Source organism: Perissodus microlepis, chromosome 3, assembly GCF_051167445.1.
Source record: "Perissodus microlepis isolate ML-2025 ecotype Zambia chromosome 3, ASM5116744v1, whole genome shotgun sequence".
In the NCBI taxonomy this organism is placed as follows: domain Eukaryota; kingdom Metazoa; phylum Chordata; class Actinopteri; order Cichliformes; family Cichlidae; genus Perissodus; species Perissodus microlepis.
Window position 1 is genome coordinate 28,154,482 of NC_140463.1, and position 14,289 is coordinate 28,168,770.

The 14,289-nt window shown below is 38.7% G+C and overlaps 1 protein-coding gene across 1 annotated transcript in view; it reads right to left on the reverse strand.

Annotated features, from left to right (window-relative positions):
* LOC146390970 (Fc receptor-like protein 5) overlaps positions 1–14,289 on the reverse strand; it is a 60,978-nt gene that overhangs the window by 30,243 nt on the left and 16,446 nt on the right. The window lies entirely within an intron of this gene.

Consider the following 14,289-nt stretch of genomic DNA (forward strand, 5'->3'; position numbering starts at 1 on the left):
GTTTCGGCGGGTCCGCACTTTGTGTTTACGCCCTTTTTGCGCTGATTCTAAAGCTGTTAGTTTGATCTCTCTGCAAACAATATTGACCAAACCAGCAGCAAAAGAAGATCCAAACTAAGCTTCACATAAACATCGTCATGAATTCCCTCTTACTTTTGCTGTTTTGCTTCTACCACGATAAAATCACACTTCATGCACAGCTCTCTCTCTCTCTTTCTCAGTGTACTTCAAGAACAGTTTCCCGTCTATCCCCGAAATCTGTTTTCTGCATTATTCGCTTGCTTGTTACGCACAAGTCTACCGTTGTTTACAGTGCTGTTGGACGCTGTTTTTTTCCCTTTTACTTACTTCCGAAAAGAAAACCTAATTTCTGCTGTTCAATAGGCTTCTGAACAAATGTAAACTTTTTAAAATTATGCAAAATGCAAAACGCTTAGCCGTGTCTCTAATAAAACCGTTGTAACTTCAGAGGTAATGTTCATATGTTGATTAAAAATGAAAGAAAACCATTAATCTACTGCAGAATATTTTTATAAAATCCCAGGCCAGGAAACTCGCCTTCATGTTTTTCTGTGTTTTATCTTCAGCTACTTTGACACAAAGGCATCTGCTGTGATGCTCACACCTTTGATAAAGTTTCGAAAGTGTCAGCTTCCTTCTTATAGATACAAAAATATGTAAATGTACTGATCTGAATTATAATATTTCTGACTGTCTGAGGCAAAATTTCCCAGATTCGAATCGAATTGAATCGAATCGAAATTAATCGAATCAATTCAGGACCTTGTGAATTGGAATCGAATCGATTCTAGAAATCAGTGACGATACCCAGCCCTAGTTATATGCATGTACCACAAATGGGCCTTATGCTCTATCACACACACACACACAGAGTGGGGCCATTGTGAGCTCTGGTGAGACTTTAAACAGACAGTGAGACTCACGTCCTTATCTCAGAGAAAAAAAGGGAGGATTCGGGATGTAACTCTTTCGGCGCCAGCTAAGTAGGAAAACAGTGTCATAATTCTCTTTCTCTGAAGAGAAGGTTTTAATGATGGTCCTGAAGGTATAGCCCCCCAGTGATATGGGGCAGCATGTAAGAGTAGAGGAATTTCCTTTGTCTGTGAGTTTGGTCAAGGTATAAAAGGATCAGGGTGGTGGCCCATTGCAGAGACCACTCTGAGGTTGGACTAGAGTGTTTTTCTCCGTGCTACAGCATGGTATTAAACCACTTCAAATCATGCTCACCTGGTGTAAGCAGTTTATTTTAAAACTTCTTTAAACTTCTTTTAAAATAAATAGAAATATGAAATCAAGAGAGAAAACCTCTCGTTCTGTGTCTGAGCACGAGGGAGGGAGAAAAAGGAGAGTTCAAAAGGACGAGTTGCTTAGCTAGAGGTCTCTTTACCACTGTTTGGAGCAGCGGACCAGGCCGAGGTAACAAGAAAGTGCAAACATGTTGAAGGATTGGCTGTGTTAGATCAGTGAGAGAGTCAAAAGGTAATGTGTACACTTATGCCCGCACTTTTGTTTTGTTAAATACAAAAAAAATTGCAGCAGAAGTGCTGCCACGTGTCTGGCCAGATTGAGAACTCTGGTTTATGTCTTGCCTGATATAAATTTACAGCTAATGAAGAATTCATGGTCTTGTTTTGTGTATTTTTCATTTAATGATTTGCGAAATGTCCTCTATAGGTGAAAGATTTGGACTGCAGACAGGCCAATCCAGCACCCACGGATTCTTCACCTGATGCCATGCTTTTGTAATAGCTGCACTGTGTGATTTTGATTTGTCCTACTGATATAAACAAGGCCTTCCTTACCTGAAATAGACGTTGTCTGGAGGGGAACATATGCTGCTCTAAAACTTTTATGTATCTTTCAGGATTCACAATTTCTTCCAAAACATGCAAGCTACCCATACTGTATGCACTTATCCACCCTATACCATCAGAGATGCTAGCTTTCGAACTGAATGCTGATAACACACTGGGAGGTCTCACTCTTCTCTAGATCTAAGGATTTGGAGTTCACGATTACCAACAAGAATGTCCCATTTGGACACATCTGACCATAGAACACTTTCCCACTTTCCACAGTTTATTTCAAATGAGTCTTATCCCACAGAACACAACAGGGCTTCAGCAACGTGTTCAAATATGGCTTCCTTTTTGTATGATAGAGCTTTAGTTGGCATCAGCAGATGACACAGTGGATTGTGTTAACTAACATAGGTTTCTAGAAGTGTTACTGGGCCCATTAAGTAATGTCAGTGACACAGTCATGCCAATGAGTGATACAATGCCATCTGAAGACCAAGGGCAGGGAATCTTTTGATCATGTTATGCACTCCAGATGATGAAAGTTGCAAATTGTTTGCAATTTGACATTGTGGAATACTTCACACATAATGTTCCTTAACCTCCTAAGACCCGGACTCTTCCATGGCATGCATTTTTAATTTCTCTTTGATATTTGGGCAAACTGGTACCCGATGAATGTAAAAACAAAGAATTACCAGATTTTTTTTTTTACCTGATTTTTGTTTCTAAGAAAAATCAGTGCCACATATATGATATTCGTTTAAAGTTTCGATAGAACAGTAGCAGTATAATGTTCTCGTAAGTGGATATCAGGCCCTTGTAGAGCAAAATTGAGTATTTTGGTCTAAATAACCCAAAATGTGATGTCCACATATGTGGACGCCAGGTCCTAGGACAGGGGTGGGTAATCTCAGTCAATGAGGGCCGGTGTCCCTGCAGGTTTTAGATGTGTCCTCGAACCAACACAGCTGATTTAAATGGCTAAATTAGCTCCTCAACATGTCCTGAAGTTCTCCAGAGGCCTGGTAACGAACTAATCATGTGATTCAGGTGTGTTGACCCAAGGTGAGATCTAAAACCTGCAGGGACACCGGCCCTCGTGGACTAAGATTGCCCACCCCTGTCCTAGGAGGTTAATCTTTCTATGCAGTCTTTCACAGATTGAAGAGCATCTGCTGATCTTTACTTCTGAGAGACTCTCCCTTTCAAAGACATCCCTTTTATAGCTAATGATGTTGGAGAACATATCAGTTAACCTAAACCACTTCCCCATAAGGAGAATCATGTGCTAACGGCTGTCTAAATGACTCGGGTAAAGTTTGTAGCATGCGTGCTTGTTGTTTTTGTCTGCTTCCACTTGTCTTTGCACTAGGATGATGTCGGCGTAAATGTGCAGTCATATTCGTTGTGTTCCCACTAGTGCTGTCAGCGTTAATCTCGTTAAAATAACTTTAACGCAATAACGCCGCAAATCTCCGTTAACTAGTTTCCGCAGATCGCCCTGTGCGTGGGGCTGGACGGCGTCAACACGTTAACGAGCTAAATGCGCTAACGCACTAGTTCCCACCAATTGAACATTGCACATCCGACATACTGTTTTACTTTTGTCCATGACGCGCTTACCTTCAGGGTCATACTTCACATGAAGACCAAGATAGTTCCAAAGGCCACATCTGAATGAGGGTGGGGAGGTTCAGTTTCGGGTAGCGTTGAGCCAGTTGCCATGTTGCAACGAGCTTAACTTCTGTCTTGCTAGCTTGTGCTGTGCTCAGTGGATCTGCACTCAATAGAGCAGCCTAGGCGGAGTAGTTGAACGCAGATCCACTGAGCGCTCAACACAGACAGCATCGTCAGAAGAAAAGTTGATAAAATATATTAAAAATGTTGCATTGTTCGATACATATGTGTACCGAACCGAAAGCACTGTATCAAACGGTTCAATATCGATACGAGTATTGTTGCACCCCTACTTGCTAGATGTTTTTCCAACTGAATCTATTTGAACTTTCTTACTTTTTCAGCTATTTGTTGTGCCTGTTCCAACTTTTTTGAGACATGTGGCAAGCGTCAAATTTAAAATGAGCTAATTTTGTGTTTAAAATTGTACAATTTCTGGATTTAAATGTGTGTTATTTTATTTATCTCTTGTTGTGAATAAAATATTGGTTCAGTTAGTTTTCATCGTGTTTAAATTTTAAGAACGTCCTGACGTTTTTGGAATTCGGGTTGTATGTTTCAAAGGCTATTGAAAGTCAGTTAGAAAGTAACAACAAAGAGTAATATTGTAACTATTTGTACTTCAAATACTAAACACATCACACAAGCGGGAAGCAAAGAAAACAATATCTCACCTTCAGCATTTCCAGAGAAGAATGCACTGAGGACTAAAACAAAGATTAATATCAATACATTATCAGAAAATCAAAATTATGAACTGATGGCAAAAACGTTTTTTTTTTTGTTTTTTTTTCAGATGCCACAGTTCTTGCCTCATCAACATGTTTGTGCTAGTTTTCTATAAGCTAACAGGCTGGATACATGACAAACACGTAACTGACAGGAAATTTGTAAAATAAGAAAGAATTAAAAGAAACTCCAACAGAGTACCTTAAAAACATGCAAATGCAGTAAGTTTAATTACTGCAATAGTGCATTTAAACTAAGTCAAATAATCAGGTAATTTGCGTAAACAGTCCTACTGATTAAAAAAACTGTATTAATAAGAAACAAAAAAAAAACAAACAAAAAATACCAACTGGATCCAATCAAATTCTCAGAGAAATAGATAAAATATTTTTTCTTAATTAGTGACACAGAAACAGAGTTTACTTACAGAATAATGGCAGCAAAGTTTTCCCCATAATAGCAGTCCTGTAGTACTCTGATCCACAGATGATCTCAAAGTGTTCTACTTTGGAGAAAGAGCAGTTACACTTAGTGTAAATAAGATTTCAGGTGCTTCTCTCCCCTGCCTGTAAAGTTAAAATGTGCCCAGGGTTCTGGAGCTACTGTCATGATCCTGGGTCTGTGACCCAGTTCTATTGTTTATAAAATATTGGAATAAGCAGAATTTGAAAATATAAATTAAAAATAAATATAAAAAATAAATTTAAAAAAATGTAAATGATTTTGAAGTCTGCCCATTAAATTCTGTACATTAAGCATTTTGAGTGCTCAATTCTAATAGAGAAGATATTTATTTCATGTCATAATGACTCGGGCTAAATATATATATATATATATATATATATATATATATATATATATATATATATAAAGCACTTAATACAACAAGTCTCAATTATTCACACACTCATTCATATAAGCACTTTTTTTCACTGTCACAACAGAGCATGTGATAGACACGCTGGTCGACCACATGGATATGAAGCTTTGCCTCTCCTGAGCGTGAAATGGACACTCATGCAGAAGCTGCACTAGCAGCAGGGGGCGAAATATAGACTTAAAGTCAACAAGTGGCTAGTGACTAAGGACGGTTTGAAGTACATACCAAACTCCTTCTATGCCAGAAGTGCCAGAGGGAGTGTTCGCCCGGCGTGCCAAACAGGCTAGGACCGCCACTGTTTGTCATGATACTGGGTTGGAAAGTGTTTTCTATCTAACAATGACACAATGATGAAAGCATCAGAAGTAACTTGGTAACAGTATCTTGCCCAAGGATACTGTAACATGAAGACTGGAACTGGGGTTGAACCAGCAACCTTGCATTAGTAGCTGACCTGCTCTAGATGGCAGATTCATAAATGACAGAGGTCACTATCTGTTTTTCAGCAGTGAAGTGAACTTTGGTGGCATCATTCTTGGCATCATTTTAAGAGGACAGCTCTAATTAGCAGCACTAAACCTCAGCAGTCTTCTGGTGACTGCTGTAGAGTGTGTTTCAGCTGACACTTAGTTGGCAACTGATCTTTCCATATTCATTTCCATCTTTTTAACATCACACTCACAGATGTGCAGACAGACACAGCCAGTTTGTTTGTTTTCTCATGAGAATTTTTTTTCTTTCTTTTTATCATGTTTCATAAAAGCAAGTTTTTGGGTTGCTTTTTGCTTGAGTCTGATCTTGCAGTTTATCCTCAGCAGCACAGATCTATAAATAATTTTACTCTGTGGCCTGAGCTTTGTTGTGAACACAGACACAGGAAACAACTGTCTGTGATGGTTAAACTGAAGCGAGGTATTTCTTTGTTTCACAAACTAGATGTAAGGAACATTTCATTTACATTTATCTCCTTGCGACAAGATGATATGTTAAAAATGTGTCTGTAGTTAAATTATTATCCTATCTTAGACCTGATTTGACAGTAACATCAGATTTAATATTTAAATAGATTTGCTCAGAAATAAGAAAGTAAATCACTTCATCAGTATTGTTTCACCATTTTAAAGCAAGATGACATCACAGCTATGGTTTATCTCTCTGTTGATCACTTCCATTAACTTGACGTCTGATGTTGACCTCTGAATTTTTTCATCCATTTTCATCTCCACAGAGGAAGCTTACACTGATAGGCCACTGGTAATTCCTCTAAAAAAGACCAGCCCAACTGTTCCATCTTGTAAGAATCTGATTACATGAAACAGATATCTACACCATCCTGTGTTCCTGCCCTGTGTTAGCAGATAACGCTGTAAAACTCAGGTGTAATGTCATAACTGACAGCTGTTGAACTATTTTGCAGTAACTGTTGTGAACCAGGGCTACTGCAGGATTCTCATACTTTAAGTTAATCTTTAACATAATTAATGATATGATTCATTAATAGATGAGAGGAAAAAGGCAGGTGATAATTCAGGTATTTATTCTATTCTGCTGGAATCTTAAGTAGTGACTACAGATTGGGTCCTGCAGCACTCACAGCAGTGGACAAACTGGAAGAACATGATGTAAAGTGAGACACTTAAACTGTTTATATGAGAAACAAGAAACATCAGACATGCCTGAGCCGTGTGTGTTTTTCACTGATACTGAACAGGAAGCACATGTTTTGTTTTGTTTTAAAATATCATGATGACACAAGACTGTGTCCACATACTGTGTATATGTCAAGTAATAATAATAATAATAATAATAATAATAATAATAATAATACAGACCAAATTACTCTGTGTTAATCACAGATAAATTACTAAGAACACTCAAAACTTGTTCACAGGTTTCCTCTCTGACATTCACAAGCTGCAGTTCACCTATCTTTAGATCTACAATGGTCAACCACAAAATGACTGTGCTACCAGTGTTCGATTTTTTGCTTTTTTGTTCTGTGGCCACAGTCAAGGAGACAAAAGAGCGCAAAACCATGCAAGCTAGTAGATATACTCTAGAAGTATGTGTAACATTTACAATCAAATATAAACAGGTGGAAATTATCAACAGGATATTCAACAAGCATCAAAGAGGCTACAACGCAGCACAAGATTAGATGCAGAATCCCCAGCAGCTGTTTGGTGGAGGGGGGTCTAACTTTTAATGGTGTCTGATAACAGTAAAACTCACAGAAAGAAACCTTTATACCAATGGAAAGAAAAAATCAGTGGCTGACCCTTACAATGGTTTTGAAACATCTCACTAATAAATAGTAGTAACTTAACCAAACCATGCCACAAAAATAGGCATTCAGAACAAAACACTGGAGCATCCTAACCTGTGATCATGATGTAGCTGTGAAGAGTTAGAAAAAGAAAAAAGTTTTAAAAAGTCACTTTGGAGTTATCCTTTTGCCCAAATTCAGTTTCTGTTCATACATCAACACAACAGCAACACAACGACGCATATGTAAGTATAAAAGGTTAGCCTTTAGCACACCATTCATCTGTATACATATATAAAGTATAGTTACAGTAGTTTATCAGACTTGTCAGTAAACTATAGTTACACATCAATACAACTATTTAACTAACTGCTAACTACTGATCAATTTAGATTTAGATTTTAGATTCAGACCTGACTAGAATCTAAACTAAAAGTGACAATAATGAAGGGACTCAAATACCTGAACTGCTGTCACTGCTGCACAGTTTCATCAGCCAACAGCGCCGTGGTTTCACTGGTCTCTTGTCATGTTAATGTGACGGAAGTGAGAGAACACTAGCAGTTTGAAACTCAATGTGGTTTGTTCTGAGTGAAATGCATGTGTGTGAATTGCATACACTTTTATTTTTTGTGTCTCTTATTAACTTAAAGGAACATCTCACAAAACTGTGACAGTCACACCGTTTGGTTACCACTTCAAAGAGAAGTCTATAGTTTCTTAACTGAAATCTTAATCAACATGTTAACTGTTTCCATGTTTTATGTTTTTACAGTCATCGTTAGCTTCATTATGAAGTTGATCATTCAGCAAAATAAACTGTTTGACTGCTGAAACCATGAAGTCTAAAACCTGTTTGGTTATATTTCCAAATAATTTATGCAGTTCTGAGCAATTCTAACTGAGCAAAGCAATTCTGACCAGTCAAAGAATCCCTGAAATTCCTTTTAAAGATTACAATCCCACACAGAGTTGAATCATGTATATCAATATATCTCGCTATAAAGTTTCCACCAAGTTATATTTGTTGTAATTATGGATTTCTGCAAAATGCATTCATATTATCACAAAAAGACCAAAACAACACCTGCAAAGCATATTTTTCCACCGATATGTTGCTATTCACATTGTACTCATACAAAGATTAAAGGACCACTCTTGCTTGCACTCACAGAAGCATCGACAATAATTATTTAGCTCAACAAACCACCAAGCAGAAACTAAAGGATAACCACAGGAAATCATCAGGACATAAAAAAATGCAATTTGTTAAGTAAGTCGCTGGGAACTAAATACAATGAGAGGAGAAAATGCACAGAACAAAAAACACAGTGAAGAAAGCACAATGTAAAAAACTCAAATAAGAAACTCCACAAATATTAGACTATAAAACCAATACACCACTAACGAACAAAAACAGAGGCAGGAACCCAATATGGAAATAGCAAAAGACAAACAATACCACAAGTCTCAAAGACAACATTTAAAATGTGTGTTATTCTTATTTAGGGTTTAGTGGAGATTTAGGTTAGTGATTATTTATCATCTGTCTCCTTGGTTTCTGTGTTTGGTTCCTTGTCTAGTCTGTCATGTGTGTTAGGTTTGTTAAGCGTGTGTTGTCGTGTCTAAATCTTCATGTTTCCTGTTTTATTTTGGAAAGGGTCTTGTGTTTTGTGTTCATGTGGTTAGCTTTACTCTCCCCTGTGTCATTACGTTTCATTCTAGTCAGCTGTGTCCTTATGTGTCTCCACTTCCCCTGATCACCTTATGTGTGTATTTAAGTCCTCGGTCTTCTATGGCGTTATTTTTGTGCCACTATTCTGAGTGCACATAAAAAAAATTTTGAGTGCAAAAATATTTGCAGGTGCAAGTGTAGCATTTTGAGGAAAATTTATTTTGAGCGAAGAAAAGCTAAATTTGAGTGAACAAAATTCATTGCTGCATGTAAAAAATGTATTTCAGTGTTTGCTATTATCCATACAGACACACAATAGCAGCACCTCTCGCTCAGTTTTTGCATTTGTGCTTGCTCGCAGTGTGTTGCTTGCGCTCTCAACATTTCTGCCCATGCGCGTTCAACTCTTTCTGTGCTGTACACCGTTATATTTGTGCCACAAAACCAGCCAATAACAGACTTGGATGCAAAAAAATCTGATTGGCTGTTTCGGTCTCCAATCAGCTCGAAATGACGAAATGCAATATCCCAGAACCCTTTTTGTCCAAAACTCAAACGAGGGAGTGGCAGAGGAACACAGAGTGGCGGAGTTTGAAATATTACTCTTTCTGGGTCACAAAATAAACTTTTAAGATATTTTCATGCAAGAATGGTGTGGTGTAAACTTCAAATATCTGCTCGATTCATCAAGACATCACATATTTGTATAAGTGCTCTAACGTTTTCGGAGATGCCTGTTACCCACTAGTGATGTGTCGGTCGCAAACGAAATGGCTCTTAGAGCCGGATCTTTGACGTGAACGACGCGAGCCGGCTCCTTATCACGAGCCGTGAGTTTTTTTTCTTTCTCTCACCCTCTCTCTCGCATTTTTTTTCCGCTTCACTCCACACGCGAGCCTTGTGCTTTGCGCTGGGCAGAGGGGGGAGGGGCGGTAGTTACACTCGCAGTAGCACAGCAACAGAGCAGGAGGGAGAGAGAGAGAAAGAGAGCCAGGGACAACAACGTCACATTAGAAAGGTATAGTAATCATCCACAACTATTTTCAGTTGTGGATGATAAAGGATTCAGAAAGTTTATTCATGCAGGCCCATATGACAGAGAATATGCATGTTCTTTTTGTTTTCATATTTTAATTTATATTTAATTGTGTTGTGGTTTGCAGTGTTTTGTGTTGTTTCATTTTAAATTTGTTTAAAAGGAAAAAGCTGAAAATTTAAATAGTTAAAAGTTGAACTGTGACTAGTTGGCAGAGGTGGGTCGAGTATCCAAAAATTGTACTCAAGTAAGAGTAGCATTACTTTAAAATATTATTATTCAAGTAAAAGTGAAAAGTAGTTGTCAAAAAAGTTACTCGAGTAAGAGTAAAAAAGTACATGGCGAAAAGACTACTCAAGTAGCGAGTAACTGTTTGAAATGTCCGATTTATTTTTTAAATAAATGCTATCAGACAAACAAAAATAAATAAATATACAAATTTTACCATTTTCAAAAGGAATATATGTAAAAAGATCAACAAAATAAGGCACAACAATTCTAATATCCAGATTTCAGTTTTTCACAACATAAAGCTTTTTTCACCAATACCTACAGTAAATAATATAAATATATAAACAGTGCAAACAATTTCCAGTGACAAGATATGCTGTAAACTTTATATTCATTTTTTCTCCAAAGGGCACAGCAGCCTCAGAGAAAACATTAGAACGAGGCAGCTTCAACATATGTACATACAAGGCAGCTCAGTTTACCATAAATTGTATGGGTGTGCATCTATTTCTGCATATTTAGCAAAAATGTGCCATTCCTTCACTCAGTGAAGTGATGGTTAAGCTTCAGCAGCAGTTTGCTCTCAAGGTTCTTTCTGTGAAGCTGTAACTGTTCAGCAGTGAACAGGAGTCCTGCATGACTAAGAAGTCCTTCACAAGCTCCAGATGCAGGAAGAGCTGTATTGACTTTGTTCGACAGCTTCCTGATGTGAGGAACGCCATGCAATAGATCCACACCTCCAGTGAATGGACATGAAAGGTACCTCTCCAGCTCCCCTGCTTCTGGCTTTCCTGACCCCATGGATCCATCATCTTCGTCGAATAGGCCGCCGTTTGTGCTGGCCTCATCCAGCTCTGTGTCTAGGTGATGTCTGATGAAGTGGAGACCTGTGGAAAGATGTATGGTTTTCAAAAGAATTAGGTCTGGTCATTATAGTGCTGTATACACTGCCAAGCTGCAGATGTTTGTTTGGAGCTAGCCTCCAAAAGCTGGGCATACACTGTGCAATTTTTGGCCCATTTTGAGCCGATTTTTCAGTCGCGCAACCGTTTTGGGGATCGGCCGCGTTTTGCCTTAATCGTGTGTGCATCGTGTAGTATACATGGGGTAACGAAAAGCAGTTAACACCTCACGACCAGCTCCCAATCATCAATCGTATGGTCGCATGATAATCAAACCTGTTTGAAATCCTGTCGCCCCTCAACGCAGCCTCTCACACTGCACACGCACAAACACAGAAATGAAAGAGAAAAGGTGGAGCAGCACGGCAGTGCAGCGTGTGATCTGGACAGAAGCGATGGAGGCACAACTTGTAGGATGAGGAAAGCTCATCCGAGTAAGTAAGCGTAGAGCTGCCACCCAGGCAAAAGAAAAATAGAGCTATATCACGTTATAACGTGAAAAGTTTATTGTTCTAACAATATACTTTTCATGTTCGTACAATATATTTATATTGTAATAACGTGATATTATATTGTTCAAACGTGAAAGGTATATTGTACTAACATGATAGTATATTGTACTAACATGAAAAGTATATTGTTAGAACAATAAACTTTTCATGTTATAACGTGATATAGCTCTATTTTTCTTTTGCCTGGGTGGCAGCTCTACGCTTCCGTATCCGAGGCTTTTCAATGTGGCCTCACAAAATTATCACGACTACAACAACCATGAAAAGAGTTGGATGGACATTGCTGCTCAATCACAGCTGCCTGGTCAATGTTTTTCATTAGTAATTTAGCAAAGTTGATGGTGTGTGTGTGTGTGTGTGTCTGTGTGTAAAAGACAGAGAGAGGGAGAGCGAGGGACAGATTTTGTATGATAAGCTTCATGTTATGGACTCACAGTGTGAGCACTCAGGTCGCATCAGAGCATCAGGCCGTATAGTGTGAGACCCTGCATCGTGACCTATGAACTTCTAACCCCTGAGATTTAATTGTACAGTTTGAGCAGGAGCGGAATAACGTGACTGAAAAAAATCGCAGTGTTTGCCCAGCTTAACGCAGACTGTTTAAACTAAACAAGCTGCTGTTTCACATAATAAACCCTGTCACCCGCAGTATTGTGTTCTGTTTTAACAGTTAAAGCAGTAGAGACGAGCTGTTTACATGTGCGTTGAACTCCAGCGTCATTAACCAGGCTAGCTGTTAGCTTATAGCTCACGCTAGCTAACCAGCGAGCAGTTAACAGGACAGCCGAAGCTGCACAAAACACCCACAAACTTGTCTCACTACAACGTAGCACCGAAAATATGACTCGCAGCTCGAGCTCGACACAGCTGCTGTAACATAAGACTGACATCCAGCTAACCACAGCTGAAAAGATATTTAGAGAAAACTTACCGTTTCCTCTGGTTACACGAGTTGAGTTGTTTCACGCTGAAAAGTTGGTTTGTTTCTAACCGGAAACTCCACTGGCGGAATGTTATCTAATGTGTTAAACTAATTATTTTTTAAAAAGTACCGAGTCGAATTTTGCAAATGTAGCGGAGTAAAAGTACCGTTTCTTCTTCATAAATTTAAGTAAAAGTAAAAAGTATCGTGCAAAAAAGGTACTTTAAAAGTACATTTTTTTCAAAAACGTACTCAAGTAAATGTAACGGAGTAAATGTAACTCATTACTACCCACCTCTGCTAGTTGGTTTTTGTAATATATGATTTATTTATTACATTTTATGTGGAGTGAATAAATAAAAGTATATTTACGGTGGCCCCTGGAGACAAAGCACGTACAAGCAGAGCAAATCAGGATGAAGGTTTCAGCCACCCTCTCTAATGCACAAAAAAAAAAAAAAATCCTCCATCTAGCCTCACAAGAAAAGAAGCCCTTCAAATCCCTGAGCAAAGACGAAAACATCACCATATCACCAGCTGACGATGGGGAGGTGCACTGTTGTTCTAAACACAACTGAGAAGAAAAAAAATCACACTCCTTAGTGACAACAATGAAGCCTTAAAATGAGACCCCAAAAGCAACCACAAAAAGAAAGGTATCAGTTACCTGCAACAGCTTAAAGTCAATGACTGCCCTACATACTATCGTCTGTACCCAGGAGATGCTATACCCTGTATTTATAGACTTCCAAAGATCCACTAAGGCTACGTTCACACTGCAGGTCTTAATGCTCAATTCCGATTTTTTGATCAAATCCGATTTTTTTGTCTGCTTGTTCACACTACAAATAAAATGTGACAGCAAACGCGCTCTAGTGTGAACGCTCAAAGCGGCCCGCATGCGCAAAAGAAGACGTCACACACAACGCGCTCTGTTTAGACCCAGAGCAAACAATATTGTTTGACTGATGGCCCTTAATATAAAGACTTCGGACTTCACGTTTCCCAATTTTTGCTTTAAGTTATTTTGTTATTTACATAATAATGTAAATAACCTAATAATTATCCTTATTGCTGTTTTAGAGAGGAGCGGTGCTTCAAAGGATAGTTGCAGATTTCTGTCAGAATCTGCAGATTATGCAGTATAAATAAAATGTTCACGTTGTCTTCCCAACAGTTTCACTGACATCAACACTGGATGGCCAGGAAGCGTTCACGATGTCTTATCGGGCGCTTCTCCAGCGCTGATAATTAGCGTCTGTCTTGTGTCAGTCACGTAAAAGACGGATTTAATGCGACATAACCGTTCAAACAGCAGTCGCTTTCTAAAACATCGGATATGTATCGGATTCAGTACCACATACGAAAGTGACCCAGATCGGATTTGAAAATATCGGATTTGCGCCGTTCACACCATGATCGGATATGGGTCGCATAGGGTCAAAAAAATCGGATTTGATGTGCTTTCGCCTGCAGTGTGAACGTAGCCTAAGTGATGTGAGTGCCTTCCTCTCCTCCGTGGTGATGTTGGATGCTGGGGGCTTTGCATTGCTGAGACAGGCCGAAACTTTCATCCGTAGTTCCTCTGCTTCCACGTCTGTAATATTGTTGTTTCAAATTGCTTTTTTTGTGGCTG